General features: G+C 39.0%; 1 protein-coding gene and 1 long non-coding RNA gene across 3 annotated transcripts in view; both read right to left on the reverse strand.

Annotated features, from left to right (window-relative positions):
* Nucleotides 1–19,811, reverse strand: part of LOC105839886 (UPF0489 protein C5orf22 homolog) — a 639,614-nt gene that overhangs the window by 469,219 nt on the left and 150,584 nt on the right. The window lies entirely within an intron of this gene.
* Nucleotides 12,444–15,951, reverse strand: LOC118644465. The gene is made up of 2 exons (XR_004962240.1): nt 15,822–15,951; nt 12,444–15,733 (listed from the first exon to the last, which is right to left on the reverse strand). It is a non-coding gene; the product is annotated as an uncharacterized LOC118644465 (long non-coding RNA).

Raw genomic sequence — 19,811 nt, forward strand, 5'->3', positions numbered from 1 at the left:
CCTTCCTAGGTAGCGCACGGGGCACAAACATATTAATGCCATAACCATCCAATCTAGTCGACGTACCGTCGCCTTAAATATAAATGGGCGACGCGCACAGGCAGGACGCCCCACTTTCGTATTCATGCGAAAGTTTCCTGGTCGCCTCGTTAACTTTACATAGGACTATATGGACGTTTCCAGATTCGGCAGTACTGTGTGTATGTGCCCCGCGTGTACGTACGCACGCACACGCGATATCGTCACCAACGCCGGCGACGATCCGCTGGTATCCGCTCGCGCTCACGCATACATCTACAACAACCGTCTAACTTCGGAGTAATTCAAGCTATTGTGCTCGATGGAATTGTTGGAGTATCGGCGATCGCGTAGTAGGTGAAACGATAATCCGATCCGCTTTTCTGGCGATCGTAAATTTCGTTTTACGAGTGATCGTGGTAAATGTAGAACACGATCTATGCTTCCGCCGCACGTTGTAAAGTCGACTATAAGTAGCATCGAGATACAGAGAGAGAGAGAGAGAGAGAACAAGTTAAACTTTTGTAAAGGATATTAAAGTTTAGAAGACTCTCTTTTTTTTTTAAGAATAATTGAAGAGTAGCTGATTTCATCAAAATGGTTCAAGTCTGATGAAAGAATAAAGCGAGGTCTTCATTTATCGAGGACAGCCTTGTAGATAAATGAAAACGATTGAATTTCATCCGCGAATAAATCCCGACAAAGCAATTATTGTCCTGCTCAATAAACATCTTCACAATTTTTCTTTTGCTCAAAAAAAAAAAAACGACTGTTAAACTCAAGACGTTCGATCGTACAATTCAGATACTTTAAACGGACACCCTTCCTGGTGATCCTCGATTAGCTGTAACGATCCCAAACGGCTAAACGATACGCATACCATTCGATGTTCGATGAATCGGAACCATCGTTGCATCCGCGTGACATATGCTCGGTGAGCGTGAAAATGCCTTTATGCAACCTTTAATCAAGTGCACGCATACGTGCGCATGCCGCACAATGTACAATTAATTAGAAATAATATTTTAATCACAAATAAAGCGAGGTACAAGCGTTTGGTAATTGCTACAAAAGGTAATCACATTCCTCGTCACAGAATGAAATCGAGTTAACATAATAATTTAACATATTTTATAACTATCGCAGCTTCATAGTTTTGAGTATGGAAATTCTTCGTTTCATCAAAGCGTATTTATATATCACATATCATCCGTAACAATTTCTTTGCCTAAGTTTGTTAAAACATACATACAATTTAACATTTGCATTGTAAAAGCCAATTCCTAAATATATTAAATAAAAAAAGAAACAAATGTAAAGCCAAGAATTTTTTTGCGAATGGAAAAATAAGATAGTAAGCGGCTGTAGATTTTATTTGACGTGCGTATATATATTTTCCTTTCATACGATCTCATTTCATGAACGAGGAAAACGACTATACGACACCATCATTCTTTCTGCGTCGTTCTTTTTCCCTCTTGTATTTCCATTGGTTTCTCTCGCCGACAAGAGAAGATCTTACTGGCCGTGGAACAATGGACGGTAGGTGTATTTTTATCCGGACATTAACATAAGCCGATTGTGTCTTTCCTCTTCTATACGGGCTGCGTGGAAAGATCGAAATAAAGATGGAAAGAATCGTCTGTCTGCCTACCTCTCGAAAGTGACACGTAGGCAAAAAAAACCCATTTCTACTGGTTGAAACAATCACGTTTTCTTTAAATTAGCAAATATTAAAACCAAACCGTGTATAATTTTTAACTACTTACAGTTAATTTTTTAGTTTTAAAATTATCCAATAATCCAACAAATTATGAAAATATAAATATTATATAACAATTATGTATATTTAAAAAATAATGACATAAGATAAACACATAACAGCACAATATACACGTTATATAATATGATTATAGAATTATAATGTCTAGAATTCTAACTCATAAACAGATTGTCACAGATAACTAATAAAAAAATAACTATTGGCTAAACTATCATATTCTAAATATGTTCTCCGAAAGGAACGGCTGTTTGGTCATATCGCAAGGTCTGTTGTCCGCCATTGTGCACTTGAAACTAATTTCTGAAATCTTTATCGTCCGGCGTCTTCTCGCTCTACTGAGTGAGCGTATACGCTAAACAAAAATAGGAGTAAAAAGAGAGCGGATGCGGCGGCGCTGCCAGAGAACTTTTTAAGCAAATTAATCAATATCAACGAGGACGGAAGTTTACGGCAAGCTACAGGACGAAAAAGAGAGAGAGAAAGAGAGAGAGAGAGAGAGAGAGAGAGAGAGAGAGAGAGAAAGAGAAAAAAGAAGATTTCACCGGGAAGCATCCGGGCGGACCTCGCTAATTTCTTTAAAGTAGTTTGCCAATTTATTATTTTCCAATTTTCCAGGAACTTCGGCCGCGCGCACGTACGACGTTTACAAGCCTCACTGTTATTCCGCTTTTTCTTTTTCGTTCTTCACGCTCGCTGCTGCCTCGAAACTGAATTTGGCAGCAATCAACCCCGACCACATCCGTTAAAAAATTGCTGTTTGTTTCACTTTTGCAAAATTGCTTCCATCGTGTCAATATGTACAATACATTTTAATTTTCGGCTATCAATTCCATTGTAAATTAACAGGAGAATAAAAAAAATATTTACTCTTTTTTATGTTTTTAAATTTATAAATAATTAAATTCGCAAACTTGATGTTTATATAAAAGCACAAGTATTATATGTGAAAACATTTCATCAGTTTTCCTTTCTTAAACATAGTTCCTGAATAATCCCTTATATTATTAGACACATCATAATTTTTATAAGTTCTTCTAAAAATCTCTTCTCAATTTCTTTCAAAGATTATATTTATACGACACATCTAAAGGAAAATCACCCATATTGGCATAACTTCGTTTCTGAATGTATTTCTTAAACAAAAGCTAAAAATAAAAACTTGGAAAACATAAATGTAAACTAGAAAGTTTCTTTCATCAAGTGACAAAGTGGTTTTTATAATACTGTTATATATTTTGTAATAATTAATGTTTTTGCAACATAATTAAAAATAAACATATAAAAAATTAGGTTTTAAAACTAGCAGATAGTTAAGGTTTTTCTTTTCTTTCTCTTTAACATGGATTATTTGTACAACATATTTACAAGTTAATGTATAAAAGAATTCCTAGAAAATTTTTATTTCGAAGTAAAACGTCTTCTTGTCGATTATACCTTATTCTGTTTCGCAAAACGCAACATGTAGCGTGACTATACAGGATGTCCCAAAACACGTGAGTCAACGATCGTAAAAAGATAGAAGAGATCGAGATGAACATAAAAGTCCAATATTGTTTTGGGTTAGGTCTTGAGTTAGGTCCACCAATAATCAAAATATTAATTTTTCAAATTATGCGAATGAGAGCGCGCCGAGGAAAGAGCTCGATACGCTCGAGCCAGAACACGGAAGAAAAAATCTATTGTGAATGTATGATAAGCTTTCATTAATTTACTGTTTACGACATTCACAATTACGATAGAAATTACAATAATTAGATTATTTGCAAATTCACCGTTTGTCAGTGCAATGTTTAATTTCCGATAAATAAGAGGATGTCCCGACATCCTCTATGTCATTGGCGATCTTTTATCATTGTTATAATCAATTGTAAAGAAAATGGTTATTTTAATAAATGTATTTGTTTTTATTAATATTGAGGAAGTCTAAAAAAGAGAGGAGAGAGAAAGAGAGAGAACGTTAATTTAGATATATAAAAATATAACAAGTTATCAACAAAACACAACATTTTCGACCATTCAAAATCTAAAATAAAAAAAAACAAAGCTCGAACTTATGCAGAAATATGCAAAATAATAATCTAAATTTTTTTTCTTCAAGAAAATACAACAAGGTATAAAATGTTTCGTTAACGTCACTATCACATTGATAATAACATACAAAGGAAAAAGATTTTTCCTTCTCCTATCAGAAAATGTACTTTCAATTTTTCAAAATAATTTCAACATTGATTGCATTCTTTTATCGAAAGACGTCCGCAACAAACGTATTGGAATCCTCGATTTTGAAATTCCGACTCTCTTTCGCATTCGCGATTCCACGAGGCACGAAACTTTTCCCATAGTCCAGCGGGTTTTTACCCCGCTAACGATCGACAATGTTTAAGCACGGCGAGAGCCAACAGGATCGCGCAGACGAAGCAAGTTTAGCCTAACAAGGGGCTCCCCGGAAGAGCAGGCACCGGATGAGGTATGTAAATCTCGTTCCGCCGAGGTCGTGCCGCGCCGACTCTCCCCTCGTCCCTTCACGAGCATCCACCCCTTAACCAGGTTCTTTCGTGGTCCACAGTGGCAGGGTAGATTTTAACCCTTTTCCAGTTATCGATTTTCAGCTCGAGACGAGATGAGAGAGCGCCCAGCCTTCGACCACTTTACGCCATACTCGATTCCACTTGACTACTCCGACAGGAGAACTATCTCCTCGCATTTAATTCACTTTTCTTCTTCATTTTCTTACGCTTCTTCTCCAAACATGTTAGATGTATTGGTATTTGCAAACGAATAATAAGAGATAATGAAAATTCAGAAGTTAGAAAATAAGTTGTAGTAATTGATAAATAAAATACGTTAGCTGCGTGAAAAATATGCTAAATATTTTGATTTAAGATTAGTTCCATCATTAAGATGAGTTTATATTACAATCAAAACGAGAAAGAGAGAGAGAGAGAGACTTTCCGGATTCTTTATCGCTAGGACATCTTCCAACCGAGAAATATATGTCCTTAATGTCCAGGAGCACACTTACATTCATCGAAGAAACACCTCTATAAATAACGCCGTAATGTATACCGATAACTTTTAGAGAAGAGGAGGGGTGGGGGGGGGAAGGAACGTCGAATTTTTACGAAGCACCATCGAGTGCTTCCATCCTTAGCGTCCCCCTCGAAGCGTACTTTATCTCTCGGCGATAAAAAAAAAAAGCGCTGCTTTAGGCGGCCGTGCTCGCTTCTCTATATCGAGGGGGTTTGTGTGATTGATTACCAAGGTGGAGTCTAACGCACGAGGGTGGTTGACTTGCGCAGACTACACACTTGGAAAACGCGTTCGAAAGCACGTATGCGTGAGCTAGAGTCCTCCGGAGAAAAAGGAGACTGCTTCTTTCGCGAGCGAGCTCGAAGAGGAACGAGAGGGGATGGTCCTGGTAAGATGGTAGAGCGGAACCTCGCACGTAGTACGCGATACATATCCGGGGGAAGGAACGAACGTGCATCGGGAATACGTATGCGTGCTCGTACGTGTGCCATTAGACACATATTCGCGTATGGAAGCCATACGGACGTACTCACGTGTGTACACGTGGGTGCGCGTGTGGGTGCCCTTACACGCGACAGGCAGGCACGTATACATCAGGGGGGTGCACGAGGGTCCATAGACCAATCGGAAGCAAGCATTCTTTATCCACCCGAGTATCTTGGACGCATGCCTCACGTACGAGGCGTGGTTTGGGGCCACCCTTGTTCGAATATACGTGCATGCCGTTCTTTTTTTCCGGTCACTGAATTTTCTATGCTCGCGGCGACGCATATATGTATATGTATGTATTATACCGCCATGTCAACGTCTTGCAAGTGTATCGACCACCCTACGTTAGGTCTTTAGTGATTTTTCGGCGTAATAATCAAGCCCACCTTCCTCCCTCTCACCCTACAAACGGAAAGGATAAAGCAAAATCGTTTTGTACAGTTGATGGAAGGTGCGTAGCGGGAATAGTAGGTAGTCGATATACAGACAAGCGGATAAATGTGAAATTTATTAGATGACGCGTGCGATTATTACCGCGGACAATGATTACTCCAGTCATAATTGTGACACTGGATCTAAACCTTGGTATTTTAATGCTGCCGTGCACGGGTGAAATTCTAACATCGCGAACGCCTGCAACGATGGCAGCGTTGCAGAAAGAAAACGAGATAAGTAACTCACTACCGGACTGACAGTTAACGCATACTCCAACACGTACTTCATATGCATAGTATTTGCTCAGGTGTTCAGGCGGTAGCGTACCGGGTTCCGCAACTGACATCTACGATCTAATGCGTTTCTACAACTTCAAGGACGCTCATCAGACTTGTAAGGAGTAAGCCGATGCAAATCTAAATCAGTTACGAAATAGAGGTTATCATGTGTGCCTCGTAATTTACAATCAACTGCAAACTATCGAAGCACAAAGTATCACGCGCAATTCGAATGCACGAGTTATTACGACGAATGGTAATTTAAACCCGGTAAGAAATTTTTCATACAAAAACATGTAATAAATATAATTGCATACAAAATATGTACGTATATGTTTATACTGCATTAGCTTCTTTCTTTTGTAAAGTTTTTGTCTGGTATAAAAAAAATACACAGTCATAAAAGACAAAAACTATAATAAAAAATTTTTTTTGCAAATAATATTAATGATTTAAGAAATATATATGATACACGAGCATTTTTTCTCATTTTTCATATTTAACTTTTTGTTTAAAAAAACAATGCAAAAATTATCTTTTTAATAGTTTTTGTCTTTTCATCGTGACTATTATCTTTTGTATACCAAACGGAAATTTTACAAAAAAAGAAATTAATATAAACATATATGGACAGATTTCATAGATAATTATATTTATTTATATATAATTTATGTAAAACACTTTACCGGGAAAAGAAGATCAAATATAGACTACGATTTTAGCGCAATTAGTTTCTACACGTAAAGGTCGAACACTCCATGAATATTTCTTGCAGGCGTAATAATGCGGCAAACGATTGCGCAAGGGGGAAGCAAGGCGCGTAAGGCGGAGATATATATTCCAAAATTTCCATGAAATTTCTCGGCGGTAGCGCGTATACACGGCGTACGATAATGCATGCTCGTATGCTGATAGACACGTGGGTGGAGAGGCGCCTCGGACCCCGTACGGTACACGTCGGGAGAGATCTCTCATTATGCATTCCTTTCAGGCGGCCGTCATTATTTTACATATTGCAGGAGGAGGCGTACACCGCGCGCGCCGCGCCGGTACCGACTCTGCCTTTGCCAATTTTTCCAGCATGGCAAAAAGGAACGGCCGGCAATTTGGTGCGCGCCGGATAGCATACGTGTACGCGCGCGCGTGTATACGGTCACCTTAACATTGTTGTTGCAATTTAATGCGTTTCATCGGGAGGCGGCGCCACCCGCGCGCGCTTTGAACGCACGAGCTCGCTCGCGCCACCGCCGCGCGGGCAGCATCCAAGTTCTTTCGAATTTATGATCCGCGGGAAACATTTATTTTTCTATACAACGGCGCCGCGGAAACGCGTAATAGAATTTGTAAGCGAATATATCGATGCCCGCCATTGTGGCAGGTGTATCGTTGAAATATTTTGCAGCCGAGGGAAATGATTAAAAGCGCGCGCGCGCATACGAAAAGAGACGGGGGTGGGCGAGAGATTGTAAATCGGTGCCTACTGTGCAGTTACGTGCACAGAGATGCACCCTAGAACACGCACACAAGACATTTATAAAGACGCAACATTATCCATAAAACATTCCGGATAATCGAACGTCGTATGTACAACGTCCGAAAACGGTCTCGAAACATAGTGATTTCCGTCGACCTGTCGGATTATTAAATCGTAAGAAGATAGACGTCGTGTGTGCTGCAACGTAGCGGATCCCGCGTACAATTATCCATCACGCACATTGAATCGGCGGATATACCGGCTTCTCCTCGTGATACGTGATATTATACCGGCAAATAAAACACGCGCGCTCGCGGGCATGATACTACAACGCTACGTATTCAGAAATGTGCACTAGGCGTCCGATATGAGCGGGCGGAGGAAGGGGGAAGGGAAAAAAAAGAAGGGTACCGATCACTTGTACTATGAGCCGTGTGTCTGTCTACGTTCAAACCGACAGGTGTACATGAAACGGCCACCCAACAGTGTTGCATGAGGTTAATGATCTTCATTTGTGAGGGAGCCGCAGTTCCAGGTAAAGAGCCCAACACGAAACAAGCCCGGCACGAAGAAGTCGTGTCCCGTAGAGAGGCAAGAAACATGTAGATGCATCGGAGCCTCTCAAGAATTTCACCATCGCGCAATTCACGCAACGATTAATTCGGACGTTGCGTCTCAATTATGCAAAGTACCCAACGGATTTATCTCACGAAAAATTATCGATAATTTATTTAGCAAATAATTGTAACGGTATTGATGTCTCATTAAACCAGTAGTAGTTCTATGAGGGAAGATAATTTCGTGGCAAATTTGTGACAACCCACTAATTCGCATAATACATTAAATAAAGCCATAATCTTCGAACTTAATTTCTTTCAACAACCCTTAAGACATTGTAGGAAAACGTATTAATATTATTGAGCAATTACGTGCTGAAGATAAGTTTTTAATTTTTTTTTATACTTTCAATGTACTCTACCATTTGAATATCGTCAAGAGAAAACTCTTGGAGGTCACACAAATTTCGTGTTCATATATTTAATGCGGGCTAACTGAATCTCCTTCAAACGTTCCATCGACAAGACATCGGATACCAAGAGTCAACATGGTCTTCTTATTTCCGAGCAACCAGCTCCGAGGAGGAGCGGCGCAAGTGACGCAGCCACCTGTACGTAAGGCAGATGAATCTCGTGGCGGCTTTCAAGGCAGGAAGAAGAGGTAGGTTGTAACAGGCCGGCCTATATGTATGGTAATATCGACAGGGAGGTCCCCGCGATCCAATACTCAGCTCTCCTCCCCCCCCCTCTCTCTCTCTCTCTCTCTCCCTTTCTCGTGCACGTATTATGCGGTGGCAGCGAAAAAAGAAGCGCTACGTAGGACGGAGAAGAGGAGACGAAGAAGGCGAACGAGGATCGGCGCGCAACCTCACGACGACTATCCAGTTGCGGCAGCAAGAAAGAGACAATCGAGAGGGACGCGCACGCCCTGTACCAACCCGTTTCTTTCCCAGTTCCGTTCTTCTTTCCGACGTCATCGAACTCCGCGGGAAGTTATGCCGCGAGAGAGGGCCACCGAGGCAGACCGGGAAGAAAGAGGGAAGAACGAGAGAAAAAGGAAGGAAACATCTCTCGCTCCTCTGGAAAAGCATAGAGGAGAGTAGTGAGTCGGCGTCGCCCGGGCAACGGCTCTGCCACCTTATTGGATATGTTGAGCAATTTATTTTATTTTTCCCTATTCCTCGCGGGAGGGGAGCACCGGGAGGAAGAGCGAGAGAAAGAAAGGGAGACAGAAAGGACGGGTGAGAGAGAAGGCTGCCGAAGGAGAGGTAGAGCGCACCCTCCTCCACTTACCTGCTACCCTCCGCACACGTCGACGCCATTTTCCAATATCGCGTCAAGCGAGCGCTCCCGTTCTCGTTCACTCACCCTCCCCCCTTACCCCCTCCCCCCTAACCCCCGTCTTCCTCTCGTTTCGTCTCGCTTCTTCGTTCTTTTCTCGAGGAGAAAGAGAAAATGGAAGCGAGGCACGAAACGAGAAAAAGGGAAGAAAGGAGCCTGGTAGGCGGCGCGGGGGATGGTGAAGGAGACGGAGGTGGAGAACGCGAGAGCGAGGAGCTACAGCTAGCTTCGGCTGTAACGAGAGAACCGAGTAAGGTTGGGTGAGAACCGTACGTTCCTCCATCCGTAAATTGGCAATATTCATGCCGAGCCGCGTACACGGCTTCCCGTACGGGGGAGGAGATGAGGAGGCCGGTGGGTTGCGAGAGGCGGTAGTTGAACTGCGGAACCGATTCCCGTAGCCCGAAGGCAACCCCCCCCCTCCCCCCGCGCGAAAACGCTCACCTAGACAATTCGTTCGTTATTTTCACGCCGACGTCGGAACGGGGGATGAAGCCGCGCGCGCTCCTCTTCCGCGATCCTTTCTGCAGCCGGAAAGTTGCGCGTGGTTACTACGATCGAATGGTTTTAGGGCACGTCATATGAAGATAGCGTTGAAAGAGGAGTTGGTTGGCGAACACCCGTTTCGCACGTACATACGTATATTTTTTATCTCTGTCACATTTACTCTTTCACTTTTCAATCTATATCACTGTTCTAATCATTGTTAATATTTTGCATATTAAAAATAGTTATTTCTCCTCAATTAAGTTCCCCAATGATCCGCAAAATTGTATAAATTCGTTATATAAATTCTTTAGATAAAAAATTACTGGAAATAAAATTACAATCTTATCTGGATTGATATCTCGATGACAATAAAAAGGCAATAAATGACAATAAATTTTATATTGATAGATATTCCAAAAACTGTAAACTATTTTACGATAAATTTCCAATTAGCTCATATACATTTCCAGTGAAAAAATATTTGTAAAATAAAAATGATATTTTTGTTTGACCAACAAAGTGTGTTTTCAACTGAGTGCTCGGCATTCTATCGGTATATTGATATTTAACATCGCGCCAGACAGTGAAAAGTCGCAACGATAAAGTTTTACTCATACGCTTTAGTAAACCTCCAATTAATGTAAACTTCTGTCGGTAAAAATCGTTTTAAAATTACTTTGCACTCCCGGGCGCGCGGCCACACCATCTCCCATCGGCAATCCTCTCGCCTCCTGCCCTCCTTCTTCTTTCAGCTGAACCTCGAGCCCGAGGAAGCCGAGGGGGTGGCTTTAGGAGTTTGAGTGATATTCCAACTTTTAAAATATGTCAAATTATTTTCTTTTCAGAAGAGCTGTCGTCTAAATACATTTCCATCTCTTTCGATGTATTTAAATACACGGGGCTCAATCTGCGACACAGCGGCGACAAATATATAAGGCTTTCGGTGCGTGATTGGTATATACGGGCGTATAAGAGACACGCTCGCCCACGCTGGTTACATTTCAATCCAAAATGAGGAAGTCTCGATTTTAAATGTCGCCTCAATGAGGAGACGTAGAAATACGTATCTTACTAGCCAAATTTTACCACATCTCTTAATTAAAGCGTATTTAAAAGTTTCTCTCCAACGTTTCTGCCAACACGCAAAATGCTAAAAGTCGCGCCGCTAATATTCATTAGATTAATATGGAAACGATCGCGCGATTCAAATCCCCGCAACTCTCTCGCGAAAAAACGAGGGAGAAATTTCAGAGAATCCACCTTTTTTCAAGCGCTTTCATTAAAATTCCAGAGAGCGCATAAGAACACTTTTTCTTTCTCTCTCTCTCTCTCTCTCTCGGCCATATTGTCTTATTTGTCGCGCGCAACAAAGAGACACATGGATCAACGAAAGGTACAATTTACACCCGTAACGCCAATTCACGGGGGGCGGGGGGGGGAGGGAGGACAGATGGAGGAATCTCCCTTTATTTCGAAAGCCCTTATGCCGGGCGTTATAGGCTAGACGCGTAAAGCACGTCGACTTCCTGGCGGCGCGAGGAATAAGTAAAGAGACGGACAGTGCATCTCTATGTAGATAAGTATGTACCTATCCGCGCAATTACATTGCACACAAAACGTCGACGACAACTCTTTGTGCCGGCTGCGGATATCAAAGCTCGAACGCTGCCAGCTGGAGCTCTCTCTTTCCTAACCCTCCCCCTCCTCAAGCTCTCTATAGCGAAGCAATAGAGTTCTTGCCTTTCCGTCACTCTATATCCGGCACTCCACTTCGCGACGCGGTTCTTCCGTCGGGCAAAAGTAGCCTCCTCCTCATTCATCCCGTTTTCCTTCACCTCCGCGTCCTCCGCCGCGTCCTTCCTCTCGTCCTCGCGAGGCGCGACTTTGCCACTCTCACTCCCTCAGTTCCGTGCGCTTCTCCTTCCGCTCTTGGCTCTGAAGAAAATAATTTCTTTCATCGCTATCCCTCTTCTTCGATTTCTCTTTATATGCCAGACAATGGAATGGTCCTTTCCCGGAGCACGCGGGTATGCTGATTTCTGACGAATGACAATAAATCGTCTGCAAAAGACGACGATTTCGGCTGACATGATTATTCCCCGCGAACACACTCCTTTGTTACATCGTATTAACAGACGGCTCGAAAGTTTTGACCTTCTATAAATATTATTTCGTGAGGGATTTGGAAGTTGCGCGCCGTCGCAAAATTAGAAAAGAAAAATTTCTTACGTAAATATAGCAAACTTGAAAATATTACTGTATCGTTCCAGTACAAACTTTTCTAGTAATGATAAGAAATAAACATATAAGATAATAAGCCATTATCTTATATAAACAACATAATTATGAAAAATATCTTTACATAGTATCTCTCTTCTTTAAATTCGGTTCCTTCAGAACTAAAAATTGCGATTTCTATTTGAGACTCATATATCCTTCATAATGATTGTGCTCTCAATATACTAGATGGATTTGAACCTGAATCTTTGTTTTATATATACATAATTTGTATACTTACATTATTATATACCGTTTTAATTTTTTTTTTAATTGACAAAAAAAGAAAGTAAATACATTAAACGTCTCAAGTGTAATTTCAAGATTTCAATGTTCGCACAGTCTCCTCTCCCATTTACAGAAATAGACATTTATGCAATTACAACTTTACGGTGCTACAGTACAGACGTAAAAAGAAATTAGAAGACAACTGAAACCTGCGTCAAAGCGCGGCCATCGACCCTAATTCTCGGCAACGCTCCGGAACTTAGAAATCTCGTACCGGATCCATTTGTATTAAGAAGTCCAAAAGAGAAGAACGGAAACGGCAACCCATAACGGCACTGGTACCTATGCATGCGAGAAGCAGTTAGCTTTATTGCAGCGCGCGGGAGTTTTTAATATCGCTTTGGCGCGGACGCGTCTGCCAGCTGACAAAAGGAGAAAAAAGGAGGCGTTAATGGAGAACGTTTTCGCTCTAACGACCGTGGAGAAAAGGAAGGGGGTGGAACGGGCCAAGACTACGGGACATCAGCCGGGACTGCGTAAAAGGGTGGACGCTGGCGCCTGTCCGCTGCCCACCAGACATGCTCGCCAGACCGTATGGTTTTTATACGATAAGAAAGAGAAAGAGGGAGGGAGAGGGAGAAGTAAAGATACGATAAGAATGCGAAAAATTCCCACGTTATAGGAAAGCTGGTGAGGAAGAAAGATGCGAGCATCCGCGATTCAAGTCAGTCTTAACGCCACAGGAAATCATCAATATCCATGGAAAAACGACGGAAGAAATTTAATGAGACCAGAATGGATATTTTTTGTGAGATAAATATTTTACTATCACTACTTTATATGTTTTGCAGCACTTATCCATCGACCTAAATATGAATTTTGCAAATAACAGAGAGATATTTATCTATTAAAATTATTTCAAATGATACATTTAAAAGTAGACATTTAAAACGTAAAGAGATTAACAAATTTTAATTACTTTGAAATAAAATGTATTGAGCAACTTTAATACCTTAAACAGTTACGTTAAGCACTTGACTAATTATACGGTACTGATTTAATGTTCAAGTAAATAAAAGAAAAGTCGTAAAAAAAAGTTAATTTTATAAATTTGTATAACATTATATAAAAATTAATGGTTAATTACATTATACATATATAGAGCTAATTAAAATAAATATATAAAGAATAGTTTCGCTTAATGTTAAAACTTTAGTAATAATTGTGATAAGTATATGCATCATCTCGTATAAACATTATAGTGCTTGATATTGTAATTGTCAACTTTATCAAATAAACTTTAATCACAAAATAATGTAGAAACATTTAATAGCATTACATATTATTCCGAATATCGAAGATTGAATGCGTTCATCTCGTATATATCATATCCAAAATCCCGAATTTTCTGGTCCTCATCCTCTTCGGATAAGAACGAGGGAGAGAAAATCTTCATAAAAGACAGAAGGAGCTTTAACTCTGGTGGTTCGAGATTTTAAATCCGATCCTGCGCGCGGCCCCACGCAGATTAATAAAAGAATTCATGAAGTTTAAACCGCTCTTATTACTTCGATTTTCTTGTACCTTCTAAAAAGACTTACGAGGCCACCTCGGTTTTATCCGTCAATATTATCAACAAAAATGTATATTTACGCTTCTATCACTTTCACAGAACCTTTAACCTTGTCGCTCTGCTCAGTGCCCCTCTTTTCAAAGTTAATATTATGTTACTCGTTAATTCTCGAGAAAACACTTAATCGGTAATTTTAAACTTGCAACTTTGTGCACCGAGGAATTGTATTTCATCCTCTTACCAATGACGTTTGTCTTAAGTTTCATGCATGCTAATATGCTACGTTACTTTTCAAAAAAGGTAATAGAATAGAATATTCAAAGAATGCCTTATATATTACCATGAATATAAAACGTGATAGAACTAATAGGTTTTTTAATTTTGGATGTCAAAAATCAGGTTAAGAAGAACGAAAGTTTTTTCAATGTCAATATAAATAGTGATTTAATTAAATCATATATGATTAAAAATTGGAAAAAATTTTCATAAATTAACGTATGCAAAAAGCAAATTCACATACTGTTAAACTGATTCTATCTAATCTCTAATTTTTAACAGGGGCTTAAAAAATTATTAAGGTACTCAATGTTAAAAAATAAAGAACAATAAAAGTGTTCAATAACAAAATGCTATTAGAAAGACATCTTTTTCGAAATTAATTTAAAAATTTGTTGATAAAAAAAATATAGTTTTCGGACGCACAAATTTATATTTCCTTGACTACTAAACGTCTTGAGAATTTTATTTTAAAATTAAAAATAAGAAAATTGCGAAACACTGTCGCATAATGTCTTCAATTTTTACAATACAACAAAAAAACCTACTCTTATAAAAGTCTTATGAAAGATATATGCATGGTTGTAAAATCAGATATGTAGATTCAGCAGATGAACGCCGTAGGTCGCATCACAGCTATGGACAAAAAAGAAATTCGCAATCACGTAAATAATATTTATGGCGGTGTTTGTGATTTCTGCGAAACATTTAAATGTTCGGTTAACTACGCTGAGAATACCTGATAGCAATTAGTGCGCTAATGTCTTCTAGTTACCCCGATCGCGCAAGAAGTCGGCGGTAGAGTAGCGGCACGTCGAGAAACAAGTAGAGAAGAACGCAGACCGCGCGCGCGTTAATGGCCTTACGTCGCCATCGGCATCGTGCACAGTAACAAAATATGCTTTTCGCGCGCGTAGTGCTCTTGCAAGTGCTTCAAAAAGAATACACGAATAAAATAGGATAACAAATGGCCGACAATAACAAAGTAATGTAGCTTATTTCGATTTGTATTAAAGATGTCTCGCAATATCTGTTGCATTCAATAACGAAATATCTTTATATGCAGAGACATACTAATTTAAACGTATACTGAAATGTTGCACAAATTTACAGTAAACCAGACAAAGATTTCGTTGACGCTGCAGAAAAGTATGCAGTCGAGAATATCCCAACCGAAAAAATTAAAATTTCGCCCGTGTATTTAGCGGCCCTTTTTTATTTGCGACACGTCCAATTAAAACTCCCTAAACACCTAACGCATTTGCGATACTCACTTTGCAATTTATTCGCCAGATATACTCGGTATCCTTTACTTCGGCCTTCGTTTACATCTCGTTATACGTGCCGGGGAATATTTATTTACATTCTGCTCCTGCCCCTGCATCTCTCATACTGCAAGTTTCTCGAAATTATCATCGTACACCTTCGTATACCTCCAACATTCCACCTATACCAGGCGGGAGAGAGGCCTCTTACCTTCGTTATCTACACAGACCGCAAAGCATCGAATAAAATTTTCACCTTCGTACGCCAGCGCGCAAGGAGTAAAGTGCCAAAAAGAATAATGACTCACTCTACTCTACCATTTTTACTTGGCGAAAGTGATTCTTTCACAGCAACCAAAATCATTGGTTCGTCACTTAAAAAAAAATATGTAAGTTAAAATATTCTAATAATAATATGTTATTTTATTAAATATTTGTGTCTGTATATATTATAAAACAAATAGATATATAATTGTATATTTATAAATTTACAAGTAATTTGAATAATATTTTAATATAAAAAAAAAATCTTAATTTCTTGTAACTGTAAATAAATGTAATCACTTAAATTATATACAAAATAAAAATTTTTTTTTAAAATAATTATCAAGATTAAATGTACAATATATTTCATCAATATATCTATACTTTATTAAAAGAGTATATATACATTTAATTATGTAAAATAGTATTCGCTAAGAATATACGTTTTAGAATATAAAGTAAGTGTAAATATCTGTGCACTGTTTACTATAGTTTTTATCGCGTTGTTATAATTCGCTTATTGTAAACAGCACAGCAGCCAATAATTGGACAGAGATAATTAACAGAAATTCACGGCGGGTTACAAGAAGCAATTAGCATTTTGCGCAGTACATATTCAGCCACAAACAGATAATAGTCAAATATCCTTTCTACAACGTTTAATCCCGGTAATCAATTATTATTATTAAAGGTTGAGACCTGTGATAGGGGCATATAAATGTAAGAAAATTAATGCAACAAGGAAAATATTACGCTACATTATGTGAATTACAAAAAATATATTAAGTGATTTATTCTTTCTTTCTTTCTCTCGCTAAAATTTCCACATCAACTGTACACTGGGAACAAAGTTTCTGTTTTTAAATTAAAATATCTTTAACGATCAAAATGTTTTGTTTTACATAACAAAAAAATTTAATTGCTTCTGTAAAATACATGCAACACAAATTTAATATTAAAAAATTATTATTAATTTTAACCAAATTATTTATTACAACAAAATATTTCTAATATAGTGGAAGATTCGATTAAAGTTCAATTGGAGTTCCAACAGTAATAAAACAAATATGTGTTCAAAACATAATCTCTCGATTTATCACAACAAATATTAACAAATAAAATTTACAGAATATTTTGTACATAAAAAAAAAAACACTTTCATTCACTTCAAATCGCGTCGATCTACTATTGCCTATCAGCTGAAGGTATCAAATGCGTTTCGCTAAGTACTAAAACGCGAACATTATTCGCGTTTTGCCGCAGGAACTTCCTCTTAACGTTTTGCGGCTAAATAAAATGACTACCACGGGCAACTCCTTAAAGGAAACAGTCGAGCCATCCGTTACGAGAAAAAGCATTCGCGACTCCGCTGATACGTACAAGTAGGCGAGAAGAAGGACAGACCTGTTTTCCGCCGTGGTACGGAGAGAGAGAGAGAGAGAGAGAGAGAGAGAGAGAGAGAGAGAGAGAGAGAGAGAGAGAGAGAGGGCCATTTGTATTCATATGAAAATATTATCTCGCCGCGCGTCGTGCCTCTTCGGGATCGCTATTCGGTTTGCATAGATACTTATGCATGAAGGCAACATCGCTCGGCATTGTTATGCAACCCGATGTAGATCCTCAATATAGATCCATGCTCGAGGTTTCATTCGGATTTGAAGAGCTCCGTACTCCTTTAGAGCATTCACGTACACACGCACACAATAGAGGGGATGGGACCACTATACCTAGAATCCGTCCCCTCCCCTCCTCCCCTCATCTTCCTTGTATGATGGTATGGATTGTATTACAGGTTGTCGAAACTCTAGATTGCCGTTTCATCGTAGGCACTGGTACTTGAAATTTCTGGCACACAGGGAATTGTGCTCGAGGTCTTTGCCATTTTTTCCCCCTCGCGTCCTCGCGCGAAATAAGTTTTTGCACGGCGGTTACGAAGATCGATGCATGATTATTGGTGAAATAATGAAGCTTAGCATATAATTGGCTCAGCTACCGCTTTTTATATTTTATGCACCGTTCCACCGTATTGCTGTCTGTAAAGTTGTAATATACGCCTATCGTGAATTAAGTCTTTGAAGTCTCCACTACATATTTCGTTCTAAAAGATTTATAATATGTGCAGCGAGCAACCTGCACCAACTTTTGTAGCCAACCAGTTCTTCCTACTACGGTTATGATCGTATATCCTGCTGTCGAGATGTAAGAGTCCGATTTCTATCTCGTGTACTATATAAATAACACTGGTACCGTAGAGATTTTTGTTACCTCGGTTAATCCTATTTGAATTTTTAAATTATGAGAAATATGCCCTATCAAAATTTCTAGAGATCGTGTAAAACAACAAATTGTCTGCGTACCGCAACGCTGCAACGTGAGATCTAATTTACAATTACCGAGAAAGGAAAGTACAGTATAACTGCCATACTTCACATTAACAACGCGGCAAATCGGCTATTCGTATCTTTCCATCCACCGCTTCGCGAATTGCATTATAAATCACATACCTATCTGCAAAGCAATTTATAATTAAAGAAAGTTTGAAATACGCAGGATATTGAATGTAACGTATGCATAACGGATGTAACGCATTTATTAAGATCTTATTTCAATTAAATCTAAGCGGACCAATTAAATGAACTTGTTACATTTCTCTCTTACGTTTTCTTCCTTCGTGTAATAACGCGTGCCAAATTTGTGACGATTAAAGCAATAGGACGGAACTATAACGTTCGATTCGACAGTTATCTGCGCATAATCGTTTTAAATCGTTGCAGCATTTGCAGTAATTAATACGCAACCGTGGGCTCAAAATACAGCAGCCGACGCAGTAGGATTAATCATATATAAAGTTCCCGATGCATTGAATGGGGGTATAACCGGTTTCGCCAACCGAGTTGCACGACAACAAAGCAGCCCACGCCGAAGATAAAGTGAATACGAAGTGCATATCATAAACATATACTTACATCCGCACACATTACCGCTGTTTGCACTTCATCGCCCCGCATTATTATCCAACTTATCTTGTTAAAGCACAATCGGAATATTTCTAGAATAATCAAGCTTTACGAATGCTGTTACAAATTTCTACCTTATCCGAAAGAACAATCCATGTCGTGTTATTTTATCATTTCTATAGAAGTACAAAGCAATCCTGCATTTTGCATTTATGAAAATATAGATATCCTGCATATATATGCAACACTTGCATAAAACGCTTATATGAAAAAAAATTATCTTAGAATTTACCCTCAAAATTATAATATGCTAATATGGACTTTAAAGAATTCTACTATATTTTTTTTAGTAAAATTTTCATAAAATTAAATCGAACTATTCTACAATGTAAAATAATTTGATTGACCTTTAGTAAAATTATACCAAACTACTTTTATTTAATTTTAACATTATTTATTATGCTGTTGAAAAAATCTTAGTCAAAACGTATTTAATAAACAAATAAAAACAAATTTTATCGCTAAAAATTACATTTCGTTTTATTTGTTTTTCGTCTTTTTTATCTCTCCTTAAAAATTTTACTAAATTGTATTAAATTTGGTTTCCTTTACTTATAACTGTACCGAAAGTTTTAAGAGAAAATCCTCTTCGTGTATGATTTGTCACATGATGCAATGAGATAACTTGTATTTCAAAAAAAAAGTTTTGAGTATGTTGCCGTATAGACGTAACTATTCTTCCTTGCTCTCCAAATCGATATTACAACGTTGAGTCTATATCGCGATCAACAAGAGCGCCAAGATAGCCGACCTCGGAATACGCCGAAGGGGTATGCCCGGACACATCGAGACGAAATTGGATATCAATTATCCCGGGATGATTATAACGTAAGCCGGGTGGGTCTTGGGTGAGCAAACAAACCGTTAGGATCGTCGGTAATTGGGTGGAAATTATTGCGTTCTCTCTCTACATTCGGCTCTCTTTGTCGCGCGTGCTGTATCGCGCTCTCCTCCCTCTCTGTTCCTCTCGCTCGTTTAGCGAGACGATGACGACGGCGACGGTGCGGCTATAATTTT

This window comes from Monomorium pharaonis, chromosome 2 (genome assembly GCF_013373865.1).
Source record: "Monomorium pharaonis isolate MP-MQ-018 chromosome 2, ASM1337386v2, whole genome shotgun sequence".
Lineage (NCBI taxonomy): Eukaryota > Metazoa > Arthropoda > Insecta > Hymenoptera > Formicidae > Monomorium > Monomorium pharaonis.